Genomic DNA, 22,883 nt, shown 5'->3' with positions numbered 1-22,883 from the left:
TCAAACAGAAGTCCCTTAGAAAGGAGGGCTGGATATTCCACACAGAAAAGTTTTGGCTTTTCAAACAGATTGTTTACAGAAGGTCCTAATTAAATCGTCTGATTGATTGACACAGATTTGGACTATGCCTGTGGAAATCACTGATATTATAGGTTGTGTTGGCAACTAAATGGGAAAAATTAGAGAAGAAAATCAGATCAGTTTAACTGAAAGTTTTAATGAAAATTCAACTTCACGTGACTAATTCCCCCCCCCCCCCCCATTAGGATGTGAATGGATTTTTCTCATTCAGGTCAAAATACTCAGTGTCACATATAATGTCTTGTTTTATGGGACTTTTAAGGAGAGGAAATAGTAAAGTAAATGCAATCCCTTTCATCCAGGAACTCAGTGATTAGAGCACTTATTCTGAATGTAGGAGGTCGGGGTTATGTTCCTTCCTCATCTTGAGGACATTTGAATTGATATCACTCAGATATTAGGGCTTTATTTAGGTGGATGAGGGAGAGGTTCTTAACTCCTCTTGTTCTACTTTTATTGGGAAAATACTTGAAATATTTTGGAGGCCATGGGGAGAATAATTTTGTGGCTTAGTGCACTCACCTAGGAGAAATGAGATCTGTGCTCCAGGCTGCATTACACTGACTACTTAAGAGTTTAAATGTCTCCTGAAGCAGGGACTGCAATCCTTTTCTGCTTCCCCCATGACTCGTCCAACCATTTAGGATAAGGTTATTTTGTGCACTGAGCTCTAATGAGTGATTTATCCTATGTAAAATATAACAAATTGAGCAGGAGGGACTGCCTGACCCCAGGCAGACAGCCTGGCAAGTAGGTTAATACATTGCAGGCATGGGCTCACACGATGTCCAGGCAAAGACAGAGAAGGGTGCCCAGCTCTACCACAGCCCAGTCTAATGCCTGAGTAACAAATCTCCAGCTGCTCTGGAAGACTTATAAATCTAGCAACAACAAAATATTGGCCTAATGTAAGAAATAGCGGTGGGAAGATAAGAGAGCAGAGTTAGCCAAAAAACCTTCTGTCTGGTTCTTTTCTTTACATCCTAGTCACAACAACTTAAAAAAAGATAATAACTGATAGTTACCTTGATTACTTGGTGTTTGTATGCTTGAGAAAAGAAAACTAAACTGTAAGACCTTAGGCACTTTTGTCGGATCAGACAGTATACTAAAAAACATTAGGGCTATAAAATAAATACGGAAGACAAAAGATAAATGAGCTTTCCAACTACAGGAACACTTTTTTTCTTTGTCTCCCTTGTTTCTGGGACTGAATGCTGGGGCAGAGATACACCGCAAGAGGCACTGCAATTAGCATGCTATTAGTGATGGTGAAAACATTTTTAATCAAAGAAAAGTATCTCAAAGATAGTGCCAATAGGCTGGGACAGTTTCCTTCTATCTGGAGACAGAAGGAAAGGAAGACCAAAGCACCTAAATTGTGGTAAGGGCAATCCTGTGTAGTGGAATGGATTACCTAGATGAGAAGGACTTGCTCACATCTTTAAACTGTGTGTTATTCCTTTTCTTGCCCTCTTACTCTTCCTCAATGAAAGTCGGATGGATTTTATCACTTTGGGTTTTTTGCTGGTTTTGCAATACTTATATTAAGGCTTTCTTCTGCTCTCGCATTAATGCTTACCCTGCTTTCTTCTCAAAGCACAGGTCCTTTCCAGAATCACTGCCATCAAAAGGTTCCCTCACTGAGAACAATGCCAAAATAAACTGCTTGAGGTCCCATCTCCCAAGACTCTCAGGAATCTCAGCAGAGACTGATGAGTTAGATTTGGCACCCATTTTGTGTTTTAAATATATTTTTTTTCCCCTCTAGGTCATGGATATTTAGACAGATGTGTTTGGAGATTTGCAAAAATTAAGGGAATGACAAAGGTTAACTTTGTTATCTAAGTGACCAAAAAAAACCCCTCATTGCCCCAGCAAGTGAGCAAGACATCACGGGCCAGCTGTTATAGGCTGTGATTGAGTTTGTTTTGTTCTTTCTCTTAGTAACAGACTCTGTCCAGCAGAGGTGTTAAGGCCCTTATGGCCTGAATTCTTGACAGTGTCATTCCTTCATAACAATACTTTGTGCTTTTGTATTGCCTGAGAGAGTTTGCTAAGGCTTTGTGAGAGATTGAACTGGGCATCTGATACCATCGGTGAAAATCCCACTGGTAACAGCTAAAAATTCACCTCTGTGCTTCTGCTGGAAGCAAAACTCTTTTCCTAAGCTGTGGTGTGACTCTCACTGCTGTGGCTGCCAGAGAAGGAAAACCTTTTAATTGAAGTCTTACACCTGAATGACTGTTATCCCTGCAGGAAAGAAAAAAAAAACAAACCAACAAACCCCCTCATGGGACCAACAGATAACTAATGAGTCTGTCTACTGAGAGGCAGCAAGAGAAGCATGTCACCTTGTCTTGTTTGGTTTGGCAGAGCTGGAGCACTCATAAGAGACGAAGCTGCTACAACTTGCCTCCCCAGCTCCCAGAGCCACACAGCCTCTGCTGCCAAAAGCATTCTTCCACCGCAGCACACGTGGCAGGTAAGTGTCTGCCAAATGACAAAACGCAAACCTCCTAACAAGTAGCTGAGGGTAGGGTGGGAATTCCAGATAGAGACAAATCTATGTCCCCCAGGAGATCTGGAGCAAAATGATCAGTATAAGTATTTCACTGCTAATTAAGTTTTGATCCTTTGGCTTCACTTGAAACAGTTTGAGTGTATATCAACTTTGAGAGCAGGTGCTGACTAGCTTGAAAGCACTGGTCCATCAAATCAGCTAAGAGTTTTATATCCAGAAACTCCCCTAAAAGAGAGACTGCAACTTGCTAAGTGATAGATATACCCAGGCCCTTTCAAGTATAACACGTTATTGACAGAGTTATAATGCTTCTAACTTACATTTATTCCCCCAAATGTTTGCAAAATTCCCCTCTGCTCTGAAAAAGCCTCCTCTGTCTCATGTTCTGTCCTCTTCATTAAAGTGTATGGAATGAATGCCAAAGGAGACATAGCCAGGTGCAGCTTGGAAATCCCAGTAGTTGCTTCTGCTCTTCCTGCCTTGGTTTGGAATCCAAATCCAAACAGGAAAGTCTGATTTTAGAGGACATGCCACCTCTGTTCCATTGTCTTCAAAACTTTCAAAGGTTAAGAGCAGAAAAATGTTGCATGCATAGCCCATCTTGTCCCCAGGTGCCAGGATATTTAGAGGAGTGGTCACCTTTTATTAGCAGCTCTTAAATTTTTCTTGGCTGACCAGAATGGAGAAAGGCCTAGGAAATCTGCAAGCGAAAAATAATTAGCTGTGTATGAAGTGGGAAACTGTGATAGAGAGGTCATTAAAAATGTGGGTTATGTTTTTCTGGATCTGAAAAACATCTTTCCTAATGATCCCTGTGCTACAGAAAACAACAAAGCAGGTTAGGATAAATAAAAATCTGTACCATGCCTCCCTACTGCTATGGCTGCCTGAGGACAGAATGCAGAATGGCACGTAGTTACAGCAGCTTGCGATATGACCAGCTCCAATTGCTCCCAGTCATAGCTTGCCTTCAAGTCACGGTTGAAAGATACATTTTTCTTATAAGTTGCTCCCTGAAATGTGGGTCCCTAATGATTGCTTTAAAAAAAAGCCTTTCCAGTGTTATAGTACTGCATTCATGGGGCCAAAACGATTCTGTATCTTCCTCCTCAGCGAATGTAATGGATAGTTAAAAGATAGAAAAACATTTGCAAGTCTAGCAGTCATTCTTTTACTGTTCTTCATTGTGTTGCCAGTGTTCTGGAAGAAAGCACTCAAAAATTTCTGGCATGCCCTCAAATTTCTGCTGCTCATACTGAGAGCCAGAACTTGCTAGTGTACAGGTGATCAATACTGGTAGACAGATTTTCCTCATCATAGTAAGGTTTTGAGTAAGGTATTCCCTCAAGTGTTGAGGTAGTGGTGCAGTTACCAGCTTGCTTCCAGCCTTGTGGAATTTGACAGACAGCTGACAATTGAGAATTTCTTTGTAAAGACAAAACCAGCAACACAGGGATGTTTTCTTCCCAGACATCTTTCTTTGTTATGGGAAATGTTTGCATGGCTTTCTCTGTCTCTCCTATTGCCCTGTAGGGCCCTTCTGTAACTCAGGGGGGGTGGTGCTCTCAACACTTTGTGAGGTTTTGCACAGTACAGGCTCCTGAACAGCTAACACAAGATTACTGGACCAGCTGCTGTCTAAATTAATAGCACCCTGTAGATGTAACTGGAGGCAAAGTTTCACCCTAAAACAGATTTAGTCCAATGTGCCTTGTACTGTGCAGCAGATCTGGGTTCTTCAACCTCCACTACTAATGTGTCATTCGCGCAAATTGCACCGATTTTGTAATGAGGACTTCTTTGTACCTGTACTCCAATCAGAATTCTTTACTACCTGAATAAAGAAATCTTCCTAACTGGACAGAAATAGTTAAAGGATTACATTTTCCATTCACAGAGCTGCTGTAAACCATCCATTAATGAATTATGACAGCTGCACCTGCTGAAGAGTATTTTACTGAGTTTAAACATCATAAGTAAGCAGAGTTGCTCAGTATGTTGCGTGAATGAGAAGCAGTTGAAGTGTGACAGAAATTACAATACAGAGGTGTATATTCAGATCATCCATCCCTATTCACATCACAAGAAAACGTGACATCAGTGCAAGTCCATTATGTATAGTATCTTTGTGGTTTCATGAAGAAATTGGGCCTAAATAATTTGCAAGACTGTGGAACACTCCTGAGAACCTCTTCCATCTGGATCACAATGCTACAGGCCCAATGTGATTGAGTGAATTAGCATATTGTTTTCGGCAGGGGAATAAAAAAATGTGGTTAGTAAATGAAGTAGAACATCCAACAACACTAGTCCAGCAGTTCTGGTGGTTATACCTTTCCTTTGCCCTTAATTTGGAACACTGGATGATAGTTAATCACATGAGCCCAGAAACATAAGCTGGGAAGGTAATAAGAACACAGGATTGTGGCTCTCCAGTTAAGATGCATTTGTGATGTCAGTTCTCCTGCTGTAGTCCATTTGTGTTCCAGCAATGAGGATGAAGGCTGCTTAACACTTGTCTCCATGGGTTTGGTTCTGGGATGGAAGGATTTGCGCATATGATCCTATGAGGCTGCGGTTGGGGAGCATATGCCTTCCAACCCAGCTGCTCTGAGGTACAGCCTAGCTGTTTCTAGCTGTAGAACATCACTGCCTCCTTCCTGAGGGCCTTTTTGCTAGGTGAAGCTGGCATGAGAGGTCACAGAGCAAGAAAGAGGCTTGGTGCCAACTTGTAGAAACGTAAAACACATGTGGGTTAGGAGATCAAAGTCTCGGACACAGCTGAAACATAGGAAACAATCTGGCAAGCTCCACAGAGGCATTTTCTGTGCATGGTCGACCAGCCCAATGTGCCTTTTCAGCACTGCCACCACACAACAGCAATCTGTGGTTCCTTCCACTATTCCTTTCTGGTTGCCAGAGTCCCTCTTTGTTTCTAATTTATGTTAATGAGGCAGTTCTAACAGAAAGGGATGAGAAAAAGCCATGAAGTTTGCTAAGCTTTTCCTCTTCTCTTCCATTCCCGCATTTGGCAGAGTCTGGTCGAAATGGTGAATTGGTGCCACTTGCTCTGTTGCTTTCTTGAAGAAGTTAGTGCATGGGTCAACTTTTGGCATGTCTAAAATTGACTCATTTAGCATGTCTGGAATTGGTGTGTTGAGCCCAAACTGCAGTCACACCATGTGGCTCAGTCAGTGCTGTGTCAGATACTGGCAGTAGAAATAAGGCGTAAGGCCTTCATGCTCACACATCCCTAGGTTAAAAGACTATTTTCACTTGGATTCCCTGAATTGTCTTCTATGCTAGATTCTTCTGTGTGAGTCTGGAAATAAATTATGCATCAAAATTAGCATTAGAGGCCACTATGTCTTTCCCAGTCAATACTGCCTGAGCCTTTTGATGCTCATCAGGATGTGGATAAGTTCCTGTGAAGGTGAAAGAATTGCTAGATAATCTTCAAGTACCAAGAAATAATATTTAAACTGTGGTTGTTCTTATTCTACAAAAGTTTTAAAACATTGTTTGAAGCTGGTGTGGTAGAGGAAGCTGGCTAAAATCAGCTCAGTCCTTCCTCACTTTAATTGCAGTCCTTTCCTTGAAGGAGGAGCAAAACCCACATGTTGATGTACAGCTATGAGTTTTCAGAGGAGCTGAGAAAGCCCAATAGAAATGTTAGAGCAGTCTGTGCTCTCCTCACCTCTGTTTTCCTGCCTCTCTCTGGGGTGGATATACAGCACCTCCAAGATATGGCAAATGTCCAGTTGCTTGTGAGGCCACGTCCCTACATTTCAGCTTGGAGCTACCAGCTGGCAGCAGCAGCAGCCCTGTGCTGTCCGGGTGGTTACAACCAGTGGCTTTGAAGTTCTGCCCTTCAGCTATCTCCTCTTGCATGCAGCTTGTGATACATGAGTCTGTGTCCTGCAGCTGTCTCCATTTAAGTCAGCAGGCATTTGAAGCACTGCTGGCCACCCCGGGGAAAGGGGCAAGAGTTGAACAAAATGTTCATCTTCAATTAAACCATTGGAATGCCAGTGCAGAGTCTGATTCCCTGCCACTTTCTCCTATAAAACCAGTGTCATGTCTGAGCTTTTTAATAGGAAAGAAAATAGGCAGCTGCCAAGGTCTGCTAGTTAATATGAGTTTGAACCAAAGGAAAATCAATAATTGTGTCAAATGGTTTATAAGTGAGACAAGCTGATTTTTAGGCAGTGACTTCAGTAAGCTCCAGCTCCCCTTTAGACTGCCGTATTCAGTTTGAAACTTCACTGCTAAATACGTTAGAGGAAGCCAACAAGATAATACCCAGGCAGCTAAACCAGCAGTGGGGTTTAAAAATGTTTCCTTGCAGTGAGCCAAATTCAGCTCCAGTGTAAGTGCAATTCCTACTAAAGCCAGTTCTGAAACTGCTGCTGAAGACAGGTTGAAAACAGTGGTTCAGATCTTCATCTTGCATTGCACTATCTGGGTTGTCTTCACTAGGAAAGACTTCATCATGCAAAACATAAGCAAGAGGAAAATATGAACCACCTGGCTGTTTTACCCATTTAGTCCTGGGCTGAATTTGCTCAAGTATCTGTTTTGTCTTTTATGCATATCAAGTATGCCTGCCTGTTTTGAGCCACAACAAAAGCAGTAACAACAGACTTTGACACCTGTGTTTCCTCCAGCTGTGAGTCTCATCTTTTTTCTGCAAACCACTTTATCCGCTTCAGAATGAGGGGCCAGTTCTCAGAATTACAAACGCTGCTCTCCAGCAAATGGTCTCTTCGTTTGCTTTATCTCTGTACAAGTGTGTGCTTCTTGGTCTTACTTGACTGTTTCTATGAACTTTACGTGCTGCAGGGTATGCCTCTGACTTACAGAGTGAGTTTGATACAAATTGCATAACAAAAGAATTTACAGTGCAGGCTCACGTGTTTAAATCCATGGTCATGTTCTTAAAGATCTAACTTTCTCTCCCTTACCAGCTGTCCTCCCTTAGTCACTAGTGCTGATAACAGCCCTGCTGAGAGAGCAAATGGTAGAAAGCAAATTGCTTCTAAAAAAAAAGGAAAGGGTGGGAAGTGAAGACGTAAAAAGGAAAAAGAGGGTCAGAAAAAGTCAGTCTAAAATGCAAAGTGCTGTTAAGCCTGAGTAACTGGACTGGCAATCTTTGATAAGGCTGGAATCACTGCTACAAAAATGAGTAGAAAATGTTGTCGTCATTCACACAACAGCAAAGGAATTTACAGTATGAAAGTTGTCTGTCTTCTGGTGCATCTGTATACACCATGTGATGGGCTACTTGGCAGGCCAGGAGATTATGTAAAAGAGATAATCTTGGAAAGTCTGCTGTCTTTGTTTAATATATCAGAAATGCTATTCTTCCATAAACTGAGCACCAGCTCTGTATTAGAATTTTCAATACAGCGTAGGGAACATATCCAGGAGAAATGACAGCAATTGTACTCCCATTTCATGAACTTTCAAAAGGATACTGAGGATTGAATCAATAAAATACTGTGGGCAGTACCACAAGAATAACTTCTGACGCACACCTCACTCTGTAAGAAGTCATTAATGTGTACAGGAAAAGTAGACACCCCAAACAAAATCTATCTTGTGGACTTTACCTGCTTCGTCCCGGCAGGAAAACATAGTACAGGGAGAAGAAGAGTCATTGCAATGCTCCAGAGGTTGAAGCCAAGAAGCCAGGACTGTTGGATGGATTTAGTTGAACAGCTCTTGGACAGCTTTGGAAACTCTTAGTCTTAGTTTCTGACACCAAACCAAATTTAGGTCAGCCTGATCCACCCACTTCTCAATGGGTCTGCGTGAGGAATTCTGTCTGGGTAGACATGTCTCCCAACCTAGATAATTAATCACATTCATTTATTTTAATTTAATTAAGACAGGAATAATTTTACATCACAAATTAGTTGTTGCTATTTTAAGTGTTCGCATCTAAGTCAGTTGGAAAGATCAAATAGACTTGTTCATTTCCCTCTTTGCATGTAGTTGTTTTTCAGTCTGCTTCCTGTTCAAATTCTTATGCATGGTATGCTTTGCTTTCTATTTAAATTCTACTGTATGTTTTCAACAATATTATTCAAACTGTGTCTAATCCTGCAAGTTTCTTTTGTGCCATTTGTGGTCTGCTGGACTTAGTTGTCTCTTTCATAATTATTTGGAGCCTGCATTTGTAACTTCAAATGTGCAATAGCGTTCACTTTTCTGGTTAAGATTTATTTATCTGGGAGATGTCTGATCCATAGTGTGCCATTTTATAGCCCCCAAACCCAACTTATAAGTATAAACAGATAGCAGGTGATTAAATTTGGAGAATTGCTACGTCATTGTTTTGGGTATTAATAGGCAGCCTGGGACTCATTTAAGCAAGTCCTTGAAAGCCTTTGTTCTAGCAAATAAAAAAAGGTGATCCTGCTTCAAATAACTTCTCAGTCTACTCTCAGCCATTTCTTTCCATACTTTGACCAAAAAGAGTCCAAACTTTGCAAGTATACTTAGCTTATCCTTGAATATTTGTGCATAGGTAACAAAAAGCTCATTCCTAACCTGGCTGCATCTTCTGGTCTGTTTATATTACTTTGCTATGTAAAGTGCAGAACACATTGCAGGCTCACAAATATAATCATAAAGGCCTCATGGTCTTTCCATGACTGTGTATTAGATGGCTCTTCCCACAGCTAACAATAGGAATTAACTCATCAAAAGATATCAAGAGAAAGTTATTTGCATAATGGGTGAATCAGGTAAGCTTGTACTTTTAGAAAAAGTATTAGCTCATGTATTTTGACAAACATGGTAAAACTATTATCCCATTATACCCAGTCTCAAATAGCCTACACAATTTCAGGTACTCTGTGACAGCGTTGCATGTACTTTTAAAATCTATTTATAAGCAGCTTACTCCCTTTTGCTTTAATTATTTCACAGTCTGAAAAATGCTACTGTCTTTATATAGAATCTTATATGATCAGAAAAATACTTAGAGTTCTAGGGTTGGAGTTTTTTAACCACTGGAATTAAAATGTTGTTTTCTTTCCATAGACTTTTGCACCAGAATAATAAAAACGCACACAAAAGCTTCCCTGCTTTATAGATTATGCAACCGATTTTTGCAGAAGTGTATGAGCTTTCATCTCAATGAAATTTTGTAGGACTTTTCTATAAGGACAGAATGTCTGTAAAATATTATGTTACCAAAAAAAGGAGATTTTCTGCTTGAACTGTTTTCTGTCAGAGCTAGTTCAGATAGATTGGGCAATGAAACGATCTATTGTAAATTATTAGTTTTGCATATGTTTCTTTCTGACTTCTCAGCTGGTCCTGCCCATCTCTAATGGGCAATGGCATTGAGAGCTGTGCTCTTGCCTCTGGGTCTGTCATGAGGTTTGGCTGGAGCTGGACCTTCTGAGAATTGGCACAGCACACTTTCACATGCTGCAAAAGTAATTTCTTGTGCTAATCCCTTGTGACATTTACATATTACACAAGACCCTCTTTATAGAAGAAAACCCCAACATTTTCCCATGACCATAGTCAATGTACGGTAACTGTGAACTGTTGGATCTGTGAGCTGCATCTCGGGATACTTTGTCCTCCAGAAAAAGACCTGATGCAGCAGTATGCCTTGTATCAGAGAGGAAGGTTATGGTGTGGTTAAAACATTAGTTCTAGACTCAAGAGGTTCAGTTTAAAATTTATGCTTATCTACTGACTGCTGTGTGACTAGCTGTTAGGGCCCAAACTCGTAATAGGTCCTCTTGTGATAGACACAAAATTCAAGAGTTTAGGAACATCTGTTCTAGCTTGGTCTAAGGGTTCATTGAGCCCTCTATCCAGGTGGTTGCAAGCAGATGCAGAGGGAAGACTAAAAGTAAGGAAAGATACTTCTTCAAGGTACTCTCCCAATTCCCAACATTTCGTAAATATGATGTGTGTGTTTTTTCCATTTGATAACCCAAAATGCCTGTCTCCTCATGGTTCTTGAATAGGTTCCCTGTCAGCCCCTGCAAACTTTTTCTATCCACAATATCCTTTTGCAGGGAATTCTGCAGTGAACAGAGCTGTCATCTGTTATTTTTCCTAAGTCTTGCTCTTGCAAGTTTCATTTTGTGTTCCTTTGCTCTCAGGCTGGAAGACATAGCATCCGTCTTTTTGAGGACACTCTTTAATTTCCTTATCTCTGTCATGTATCAGGCTGCCCAGCTTTCCCTTCAATTGCACATGGTGGTGGCTCTAATGCCTTCTCACTAGTGGGGACCTTGACGAAGATTTTGCATCAAACTTGTGGTTTTGTGTGTGCACGTGCAGATAAATGTATTTATATAGAAAAGATATTTTTTAATATATTTTATATATAAAATACAATGAAGGTTTAAGAAAGTAGTACTGAATAGCACTGAATATTTATTATGAAGTTAATGTGAAGATGAGACTAACTGTTATTTATTGGAAAATAGGAAAAAAGTGATCTTTACTTTCTAAAGGACCTTGTAACATTCTTCCTTGGAGCCCCCTTTTACCTGAATGTCTACATGCCCATTTCTGTGGCAGCTGGAAATGCAGCAAAATGCCTGCTGAGGGAAACTCCACAACCAAACAAATAGCCAAGAAGTCTGTGACACATTTATTGAACTTGTCTTTCAACATAGATGATATACTTTGTTCAATCTTGTTGAGGAAAAGGCAGGCTGAATCTCACTGCTGTGCAGTTGAGGTGGGGTGTCAGGATCTTCTGACTTTCTCCTACATGCTGCTTGTGCACTCAGCTTGAGTGCATCGTGTCAATCTCTATGACTTTGGGGGTAGGTGGGGAAATGCCCACTGAGGGTTTCTGTGCAAGACACAGTAAACTTGTGGTGCTGGATGTGGTGCTAGTAATTGCATATTGTGCTGTGTAAAAGGCAAGCAGAACTCAGGAAAAAGTTACAGAGACTCTGAAGATGAGGTTTCTTTCCCACTGACCCCAAGGCAGAAGCCACCCTGATCCCTCAGTTTGGTTCACCCTTCTTACCCTTGTCTGAGCTGTTGAACCTATTGTTTTCGCAATGAGGGGTTAGCACAGCACAGGGCACATAAACTGTGAGCAGATTACGAATTCACAGATGATATACATAAGGACATTATGTTGTTCTTTGCTAGGAACTGTGTAAATTCTTAATATTATGATTTTTTTTTTTCCTAAACTGTTCTTGAGTGCTGAACTCATGTTTAGGAGGTACAGTCCACAGTATTTGCAGCCCAAACAGGAAAAGCTAGACTGAGGGTTAGTAGGTCAAGAGAGGTTCTCCTCCCCCTCTACTCAGCCTTGGTGAGGCCGCATCTGGAATATTGCGTCCAGTTCTGGGCCCCTCTGTTCAAGAAGGACAGGGAATTGCTTGAAGGACTCCAGCGCAGAGCCACAAAGATGATTAAGGGAGTGGAACATCTCCCTTATGAGGAGAGGCTGAGGGAGCTGGGTCTCTTTAGCTTGGAGAAGAGGAGACTGAGGGGTGACCTCATCAATGTTTATAAATATGTAAAGGGTAGGTGTCAGGATGATGGAGCTAGGCTTTTTTCAGTGATATCCAGTGATAGGACAAGGGGCAATGGGTGTAAACTAGAGCATAGGAAGTTCCACGTTAACATCAGGAAGAACTTCTTTACTGTAAGAGTGACAGAGCACTGGAACAGGTTGCCCAGGGGGGTTGTGGAGTCTCCTACACTGGAGATATTCAAGGCCCGCCTGGACAAGTTCCTGTGTGATGTACTGTAGGTTACCCTGCTCTTGCAGGGGGGTTGGACTAGATGATCTTTTTAGGTCCCTTCCAACCCTTGGGATTCTGTGATTCTGTGATTCTGTGAGTGTGGGCAATAGTATAGAGTAAAAGTCATTGCAATCTAATGGAGGAAATGAATGCCTGCTCTTTAATCAATTACTTTTTTACAGACAATTTTGCTTAGATCTCTAATGAATTCATGTAATTTAATAAAAGTATTTTTGCAGGTGGATTTGGCTAGGAAGAGGTTCTGTGCATGAAAGGAACCGGTAAGAGGACGAGCAAAAGTATAGTGGTGAAGCAGATGGAAATGGGGCTGATGTAGACTAATGGAAAGAGAGAAGATCATGTATGTATTAGAGTAAGTCCCTGGTCAGCAACCAATGGAGAAAGTCCTGTCACAGCTTGAGAAAATCTTCTGAATATCTCATGCCTTGGCTACTTATGCCGTTGCTTGTACAGGCTGAGAGAGTTTCTTTTTGTGTTTGTTTCCCCAGCATACATTCCAAAACATTTGGGCAGGTTTGCAAGATGGAGCTCAACTGCTCATTTCAGCACCAGGGGATAAGGGGGGAGCAGAGGTGCTTGAGTGGACTCTTCTTTTGCCTGCCTTCCACGTGTATTTATACAGCCTGCTCTGCCTTGGCTGGTTCTGAAGCTGTTATTCTCTGAAACTGCAGAAGGCATCCCCTCTCTGTTGCATGAGTCTTGCTTATTTACCATCAATATGTAATGTTCTCCTCTGCTAAAATAGAATGGAAGTAATAAGAAAAGAGTTGCTGTGTCCTTTAACTGCACCTGTTCCAGGAGTTCTTTTTCTTCTTTCTTAATCTTTTTTTCTTCACTAGCCCATTTTTTTTTCTCAGAACCAAATTACTAATATCTTAGTCAGTTGTTGATTCAGGAGTGCAGCCATGCTGAATTTATGTTCTCTTTTTTCCTCTGTAGAGGCAGGATGAATACTCATCTGTATTTTCTCCATCAGATGATAGATGAATAAATTACTAGGTGCTTAAATATTTTGGTAACATGGCACCAGATGAGCAAAAAAGCTAGTGTGATTATTTTCTTTCTCTCTTTTTTTTTAAGCTCTCATTTTTTCTATTTGTTTCCTACTCAAACACCAAGAATTGTGTATCTATAGGTTGCCTAAACCTGATGTGGTGATCCTTGGAAATGAGGTTGTATTGGATCAGATGAATACTTCTCATCTACTCTGGTCACAAGTTTTTGAGCTTGCTTTAAACCATCTTTATTGCCCACGGAAAAAAACAGCTTTGCTTGAGATGTGGGTGAGGAATGTTCATGCAGCCTGCTCTGATGGAGAGGCTATAAATCTTCAGCAGAAGAGCACTAACAGACTAAAGAAGGTCTAGTTAATGATGTACGTGTCTGTCCATGTCTTCAGTCACTGCTAAAGTGCTTATGGTTCATCTATGCACGAATGCGCAGTTGCTTCACAGCAATGTTCCTGTGCTCCCTGTTCATGGCAATCCTCTTCTTAGGAGCCTTGAGCAGAAAAGCATTAAGAGAGTGAGATGCTGACTTTGACTGATCCTTCTGAGCTGTTTCTGATCAAACACAATCTTAAGCCCACAGCCAGGAGTCTTTTTCAAAACACAGTGATCTCTCTTCGAAGTAAAGATCCTCTGCACTAAACTAGAGATCTGTCTTCTAGTAAAAAAATTATTCTGGCAATTTTATCTCTCCCTTGCAATCTTATCCTTAGTTGAAGTAGGAAAGTTTTCAGCTAAAAGAACACAACCTTTCACAATGCTTAACTGAAAGTGGATGCCTATGTGTTTTTTATCTCCTTCTGCTTCAGTTCAACAATAACCCAGCATATGACTCCCTTAGTTGGCAGACTGCTTACAAGAAGTCTGCCATTTCTATTGCTGACATATCTCTTCCTTTCTACTCCTCCAGACTGTGTAGCATATTTAATTAAATTTTGAAACTTTAGTATGAAGTTTAGGAAAAAATAAAGATAATATTCACAGGGAGAAAAAGGAATTCTTTTAAAGTCAGCTTCATTAACTATCGGGCGATTAAAGTGAGGGTCACTTTGCCCAGACTGAAATAACTGGATCTCCCTAATTGCATTTTATTTGAATTATTTCTTTATTTCAAACATGTTATGCTTGTTAGCAATTTAATATGGCTGGAAGCACAAATTAATTATACCTGGTAGCTAATTGTAGGAAAGTTACAGTGATCAATGTTTATGCTGATTTGTTTTTTTTTAGTATCTACCTTTAGCTTACATACTCGGATCGGTTCCCTCCCAATCATAAATAAATATTTGCTCCTTATATGTTCCCATGCAAATTGGATTAATTTTAGCATATTCATGGAAGGAGGACATCTCTGCCTACCCTCAATATTAAGCTAGCTGAACAAGCAAAGGTTGTTTTTTTTTCCCTGCTTAAGTAGTAAATGAACTAGACAGACAGAAAATTCAGCATAAGTTTGCTTATCCCAAATGGTTTGGGGGCATCCAGCATATTTGGAGAGACGGAGGTAAAGGCAATCAAAGAATTGACCAGGAAAGCAACTCTTCCTGGGGCCCTAACCTTGAAGAATTTCAGTTAAGCACTGCTCAGCTAAATGGGATGGTAATTGGATAAGCAGGGTGGTAAATGTTTGGGGTTGGATATGGGCAGAAGTCAGCATATGCCTATATGTTTTTCTCTTTGTATTTATAGCATCTCATGCAGCCTTTGTGTCCTCTTGGACACTGCTCAACTGCATTTCAGCCTGTGGTGTAAATGTGCCACATCTTTAGCACCACAGACTCTCCATTCTTTCTTTTTCATTGGCTGCCGTTCCAGGTGGGGTACAAGGAAATGTTCCAAGGGCAGAGGGGTTCTACCTTTCCTCTATGTCACCAGCATTTTGTGTAATGCTCAGCCTCTGCACAGTGACTTTGTGAACACGGGGAACTGATCCTGACTCTCTTCTTGTAGGCAAATGGTGTACATCCCAGTAATGCTCCCCCAAGTCGTATCCTTTTCAGAGGATTGCTTCTCTTTTCCCAGCTCTCCTAACAATAGGGACAGGTCATCCCTTACTGGAAACTGCACAGTTGAGAAATTCTTGTCTTTGCATTTGTCAGCTGAACTGAATTGTGGAACAAGCCTTGAAGTGGAAAGCTCTTTTAGTCAGATGTGACTTTTGGCTTTTTTTGGCAGATTAATCAGTTGTAGGAATGCTGTTCATTTTGAGACAGCAAGCTGCCGAGGGCTTGTGCATTGTTCTTGTGCCATAATACAGTATCAAGAACAAGCTGGAGACAAAGGCACAGGGGCAGGCAGTGCTAGAGTGTGAGAGCCAGTAGCTAGCTCTATAAACTCTGTGTTATGGAGACTCATTATTTATATAGCAGACTGGGAAAGGCATCCTCATGCAATATTTGGGTGCTCAGCACTTATTTCACAGCAGTGTGCATAGGAATTTTAGGGGTCCAACTCCGAGCATCAGGGTTTGAAAACCTCAGCCAGAATGCTGAAAACACCTGAGAAAATACCAGGATTTTGTGTCATCATTCAGACTTACCTTTTCAATGGTTAAGGCAGCTGGATACATATTGTATTTATTTGCTTCCTGGTGTCTTGGAGTATGCAAGACCTTGAGGCCGATGGAAGAAATAAAAGAAACAGATTCAGGTTTTGGTTTTGAGTCCCTTAGACTGGATCTTTGACACCATAACTAAAGTTCAGCTCTTTCTCCTTCTGTGGCGAGTGCTGCTGGAGGTCCTAGAGGATAGGAAGATAACAGACTAACTAATGTAAAGCTCAGCAAAGAAACAGTTATCATAACTTCCAGCCTCCTCAAGCCCCAGAACAGCAAATCTGACATCCCTATGAGAGCATGTGCACGCACATGTACATGGTCTATGCCTGTGCAGCTTCTCTAGTGTGCCCTGCATGCGCTCCAGGAGGCTTGGGAGCCTCCTGTGATGTCTGTGCTTCTGAACTCCTGGGATGCATCAGAGGCTTGTGTGATATGGAGTCGATTTTTGCATGGTTGGTGGCCATTTGTCTGAGATTTCCAGATGTTCCAGCTGCTAATTGTCTGGAAATCTGGTGGAATACTGCCCAAAGCAGTTGAGTTGGCAGGCTCAAAATGTCTTTTACATGTCTAATTAATGTAGTGTGCATGTAAAATGTCTTCTGTGAAAAGAAGACCCGTAAGGAAAAGTACGAGTTATTAACAAAGGCAAATAAATTAGAACTTCAGTTTATTGTGTGTCTTGCAGACCTTCATTTTATATTTCTTACATCAGTGCTATTATTCTACCAACATGCAATGATAAATATTCATGAAGTGTGTGTACTTATATTTCCATGACATGTTCTGTGATGTTTTTATTTTTTTGTGTGTTTCAAATTCAGCTGTTGCCTTGACACCATAGCATTCCTTGTACTTTTGGAGACATTTAAACTTTATCTTGTGAAGCCTTGTGCCCACTTATTTGTATCAGGTTGAACATGCTGAGAAGATCTATCACACCCAAACACCAGAGACGAGTTTATGGATTTCTTCCAAAGCTGTTTTTCCTAGGAGAAGCTTTTCATACAAATGCTAAGGGTATGGCATTATATCTGTGTGCTATTTAAAAAGGATTACTTGAAGCACCCTCTCTGTGCTTCTTTTGTATCTATCTGCCTAATGAAGTTCTGCAACTTTGCATTTTGAGGCCCATAGTAACTGGAGTAGTTATTCTGTGCATTCGTTTCTGTTCAACACTGGTTGTTTAGTGGTGACCCAAAGGAGCACAGTAGGTTCTCACAGATGACCTTTGCAGGTGACATAGGACTGGAAGAACTAAGGATTATGAAGAGGCCTGTGATATAGACCTTTCTGCATGAATTGATAAGGTAAGGGAAATTTAATTATTTAAAAATTGATGCAAACAATATAGGATTGAACATGAGGGGAAAAATATTAAGGCAATGGTGACAGAATGGGAGACTGTGCCTGAGAAGCAGTGAGCTTGGAACATGGTGGAAATTTTATAAGTAAACAGCAGAAAACAAATACCCAGTGTAACACCATCTGTTTGACTTAAAGACATCCTTTTAAAATGTTAACCACTGTTGGAGATAAGAGCAAGAAAACTTAAAATACAAACAGAGACCATGATAGCAAATATAATTGGGAATTCTTTGTGGTAAGGACTAAGTGTCACTTTGTGCCATCAGCAACTCAAAGAGACTCATGATAAGCTGCGGACAACTCAGGGAAAAGATGTGATTGCCCAAAGAGAAAAAGTCCTCTAGGGTGTGTAGGAACTTTGAAACACACTCTCTCTAGTTTGCCTAAAGGAAAATGATATGAATTATCTTGGTCAGTCTTCCAGGACCTAATGTAGTAGAAAGTTTGGAAATAGACTCCACTGTTTGGTAAAGGATCTAATTGCCGAAACATGAAGCAAATCACATTTTAACCATGGGAAAAAAGTAAGTATTTAACAGAGAGACTAATTAAACATTAGAACATGTATTCTTAATTAAGAATACATCTATGGACTGTGATTTCTTTAAAAAATAATACTAAATTGGCACCATTCCCCTGGTAGCAAAACTAACGCATGAGAAAGGGGACCCATTTCGGTTTTACAACAGTGCTTGTCCGGCTGAGCTACTTCAGTTTGATCAAAATGACATTAAATAAGGGGATTTTGTTGTATCAATTTCTCAAAGCTTTCTACTGTCTTCAAAAATTCCTGTAGCTATTTAATGAATTCATGTTGTTTGGTACCTGTAGTTTGTGGCTTCACCACCATGAAGTATTGAACTATGACAGGGTTTCAGTGAGAATCCTACCACAAAGATTGGGTCTGGTGTGTCCTGTGTGTGCCTCTGTGGCCAGTATTTCCCACTGAATCTCCAGCCAGGAGGAAAGATTATTGCTGATGTCTTTTGTTGATAGGCCATTATGAGATTCTGACATTTAGAAAAGAGAAAAAATGAACTGAAAAATCCTACTCTACATTAATCTGAAAGTATTTCTTTATATTCTGAAGTAGCTGTATTTCTGGGATATGTTTAGTAAGGCCACATTCATAATATTGTTTTGGGAGGTCAAGAAGGAGTAATCTAGAGATGTGGGAAGCAAAATTTAGAAGAAATGGGATATTTTTTTTTAGTGTAGTTAGCTTTTTTTGCATGATAGAGACAACAAATAGAGAATGTAGAATAGTCTGATAGAAGGTTAAAATCTCACTTTATGAATAAACTTCTCAAACATCTCTCTCTATAAAAGCTATCATTTTTAAATTGAAATGTGTATTTTAAGCCATAGCTTTTTCTAATGCTCAGTCATGACAATTACTTCAGCAGTCTGCATATAGGAACAGAAATTGTACATTGTCTTTTAGATGACTATAAAAATGTGTTGGAAAAGGGCTGTGAACATAAGGAAGAACTATGTTTTCTGTACTTTAATCTTTTTTTATTCACAGAATTTATAAGCAATCAAATGCTTTTTCTAGTATGTTGGCTTTGAGAATTCAGTCTGGGTCTGAAATTCAAACAGTCTTTTCTCTTTTAGCCCTGCCTTATTCTCCTGTTGCTCTTTCGTCCAGACTGGGGAGGAAGAAGTAAAAAGGTTGATTTTGTTAAAGAATGTCTTCTAAAGTTCTTCTAAGTAACACCCATTGTCACAGAGAAAAAATAGCTGTACTTCTCCACATGTTTGCAGGAGAAAGGCTGGGCTGACTTTAGATTCTGTGATCCCTAGCATAGATTACCAGATATTCACTGGTGCTGTGGCTGATACTAGATGTGGGCATCCCCTGCTGGTGCAGCTGGCAGTTATCAGTATTTTTTTGCCTGGTGAACTCTTGCTATTAACAGTCTGCTTTTGTCTTCCATTTTCTTGGACTGTATCATTTTCTGGCATTGTAAACCAGATATGTATTGGGATACTCTCAGGTCCAGAGGGCTGTGGGGTGAGCATCCACAGCAGGAACCTTACTGTCACCTGAGGAGCTGCTCTCAAGGTCAATTCTGCAACCACTAGGGTTAGAATGTAGCTGCAGTTGTTCTAGGGTGAACAAGAGAATGTCTTGTAACTAAGAGACTCTGAGGAGGAGTTGAAAGAAGACTTCGAATATCACAACATAACAAGCAGGTTGACCATGCTGTTTGCTCTCAGTGTAGCAACTGGCTGAATCTGGGAATGACTGTGATTTCTGTTAAAAAAAAAAAAAAAAAAAAGGATAAAAGGCTGCTCAGCCTTTCTCAGGCTGAGGTAAAAATGGTATTTCCCTCCACTTGCCATCTTTTATCTGTGTATGTGCGTGATTGCATTATATGGTCATTCTTGCTCCCCCCATTTTGGCAGGTTGCTGAGTGTGTTTTGCCCCTCATTGACAATGTTCGTGCTCTTGGAGCTGGCTGTGCATTAGTCCTTGTCACGAAGGAGGGGATGGCTGGATTCCACCACCAAGGGACAGGGGATAGTGTGCCTCTGACTTCAGCTCGGTGTTTTTGTTAAAATGGTGAATGAATGCTTTCCCATTGATATACCTGCCTATCAGTTGGGATCCACCAGGTCTGGACTTGACGCATTGTTCTATCAACAATATAGTCAATTCAGTAGCTAATGCACACTTCAGATGAAAGCTGAAAATACACATCTCTGCCAAATGCAGTATACGTTTTAGTGCTCTGCCAGCTATGCAGGGACCATACTTCTGAGTATTCAAGTTAGGAGATGTAGGAGTTACCACAATATTTTTCAGTGCTAAAGGTCAGGTCTTTTAATCTTACATGATAATAAAACCATGTTTGCCCTGATGAGAACAAAGGGGCATAATTTTGCCCCAGTAAATGAGCTTTTAAACAGGTAGAGTTCAACTCATTGTTGGCACCTGAATGCACAACAAGAAATGAAATTAAAATTTTAATATGTACTGTTGAGTCAACATGAATGAAGAAAACAAAAGCAGGCAAAAATAAAGTAACTATCAAATGGGAGGTACTTAAGGCTAGACGTATATGATGTTTCAAAGCATGAATTGTAATATGTGTTTAAAATATGACTGTTCCTTTCTTCTCAGCATGTGGGTTAGACTTTGAATATGGAACGAGAATTTAGCTTTTTTCAGAAGCTGCATTCCTAACAAATGATTCTTAAAATGAAACTGTTTAATGAAACTGCTTTTTAGCTGTTGCACGAAACCATGCATTATTAACAGATGGCCATGCATAATACAATATAATGCTCTGCAAGGTAGCAATTGTTCTGCTAGCTCATTCTTACACGGGTTTGAACTTCACCACTTTTACTTTAAAACGTAACAGGCTAGGCATTGTCTTTGCTGGAGATCAGCGACCGGTCTAAAGCACGGCTCTACTGGCACAGCCTCAGGGCTGGGAAGTTCAGGGTGTTTTTCAGTGAGCAGGTGGGCGAGCAAGGCGTACACTGCAGGGCAGAACGCACAGCTGTAAGATGCGGAATTCCCCTCAAAAGGATCGGCATGTCTTTGAAAATGAATTCGGCACTGAAATAAAATAGATTTCTGATGCTGGGGAAGAAAATGGGGTTTGATTAGTTTCAAATTAACTCTTTCTGTGTTTGTTTTGTCTTCGCCTCCATCCCTTTCCCTGTTTTCAACAAGCAATGGTTTGTGAGAGAGAATACAGGGGATGTTTTAATCTTTAAAAGGTGGTACTCGATTGTTGCAATAAACTCGTCAGTACAGCCTGCTTCCCTGTAAGCATGAAGCATGCTGGCAGCCAGTATATCTGGAATATTAGATTCTGGAAAGACTATGTTTCCTCAGTATCTATTAGGAAACACATTCATTGATTATTTTCTCCTTAGAATGCTTGCAATAGAGTTCTATGACTAATTATTTTTCACTGTCTATTTTTGTGGATGGTGACAACACAGTGCACAGATTTGGAAGAATGGCTGCAATCCACTTAATGCTCCAGTACTCTAAAGGGACTTGCAGGTTTGCAGAATTTGTCACTATATAAATGCTACACAGTATTCCTATTTAATTCACTGGCTGCATGAAAGAAGATCCTGAGATTTTAAGGTTTTAATGCCAGATTTCTTTCCTTATATTCTTCAGTTTATCACTATCAATGGTTCAAATGTCAGTTAAGACCTGAGCAGATGCCCCATTAAATTTTTTTGGGAAATGCCATAGCTTTCTACCCTCAGAAACTACAGGAGATGGTAGCTACTGATGATAGGCCATGCAGAAACAAATCAGCTGCCAAGCACTTCCAGAAATTCTTGCTTTGTTTTGCAACACCAGAGATTTTCTGCTCTTGCTGATCAATGTGAATAGTTTCATGGCAGTGAAAGTCAGCCAAAAAATATTTCTCTTTTGCATCTGATAAAGACTTTATTGCCATATCAAGCTCCAAATAAAACTCCTACTCTTTAAGCAATTCCTGAAAAACACAAATTAATTTGGGTTTGAATAATACCCTCAACCTGTTAAAGCTGCCAACTGAAAAAGGAACAGATAATTAGGAGATGACAACAGACAGCACAAAGCCAACAGAGGAAAAACTGGAACACAGCTAGACAGCAACACTGGCCATTTAATCCATTAACAGCCTCCTATAATTATGTTTTGCTTTTTGCATTAAACTGGTATAAGCCCAAAAAGACGTTACTGAAGTTTTACTCTCCAGCAAAAGAAGTCTCCTCCTGCCTAACAGCATGCAGCACACACACAAATGTGACTTCAATTAGCACTACTGTAAATTTTAATTTAACACTTGGTAGGAGCATTGAGCAATGTATGCAAGAAACAGGGGTTGGTTCTCCATTAAAGACATTCCGTACAATTACCCCATTGATCCATTGATCCCTTGATTCATATTTGTGGGGTGAATAGGTGGGGGAGGATTTAGGAATTTATAGCTCATGAAAAATGCCAGAAGATGTTTCTCCCTGCCCCCAATATTTTCTGCACCGTTATCTGTAGCCATGCTTCGGTTGTTATCAAGGTGTCACTGCCTCTTGTGAGGTGCCTGGGGACTGAGCTGTCCTGTGCAGCCTGGGATGTTGCAGCCGGCAGCACTGCAGGCTCCCTCATGCTGCCTAGCCAAGCCCATTATCCACTGCAAGTGGAAAGCACCTACAACCAGCCTAACATCTTCTTTGCACTTGCTGCCATTTACTGCCCTTGAGGTTAGATTTTGTCCTGTGGCCATCTGTCTTCTCTAAGTACGATTGAGAAGATGCCGGGACACTGAAGCATTCTCATTCCATTTTACACATGAGCCTGCAAACCTGTCAACAGCCCAACAGGTTAAGAGTTAACAGCAGTGTGCATTTTAGTGTTGCACAATAGCAGGTTTTCTGGTTGTTACCATGCAAAGATGGCTTGCAGTCTCCAGTATCCACCTCTGCCATGGTGCACTTGGTTCTCTTTCTTTGCAAGATTATCTTGTGTGAGTAGCATGCAGGTTTAGTTCTACCAGCCTCCTGTGATTTGGGTTTAGCATGTTAGAGCACCAAGAACTTGTTCATTGTTG

The sequence above is a fragment of the Lathamus discolor genome, chromosome 1 (assembly GCF_037157495.1).
Source record: "Lathamus discolor isolate bLatDis1 chromosome 1, bLatDis1.hap1, whole genome shotgun sequence".
Classification (NCBI taxonomy): domain Eukaryota; kingdom Metazoa; phylum Chordata; class Aves; order Psittaciformes; family Psittacidae; genus Lathamus; species Lathamus discolor.
Note: the sequence above shows the minus strand (reverse complement) of the source record.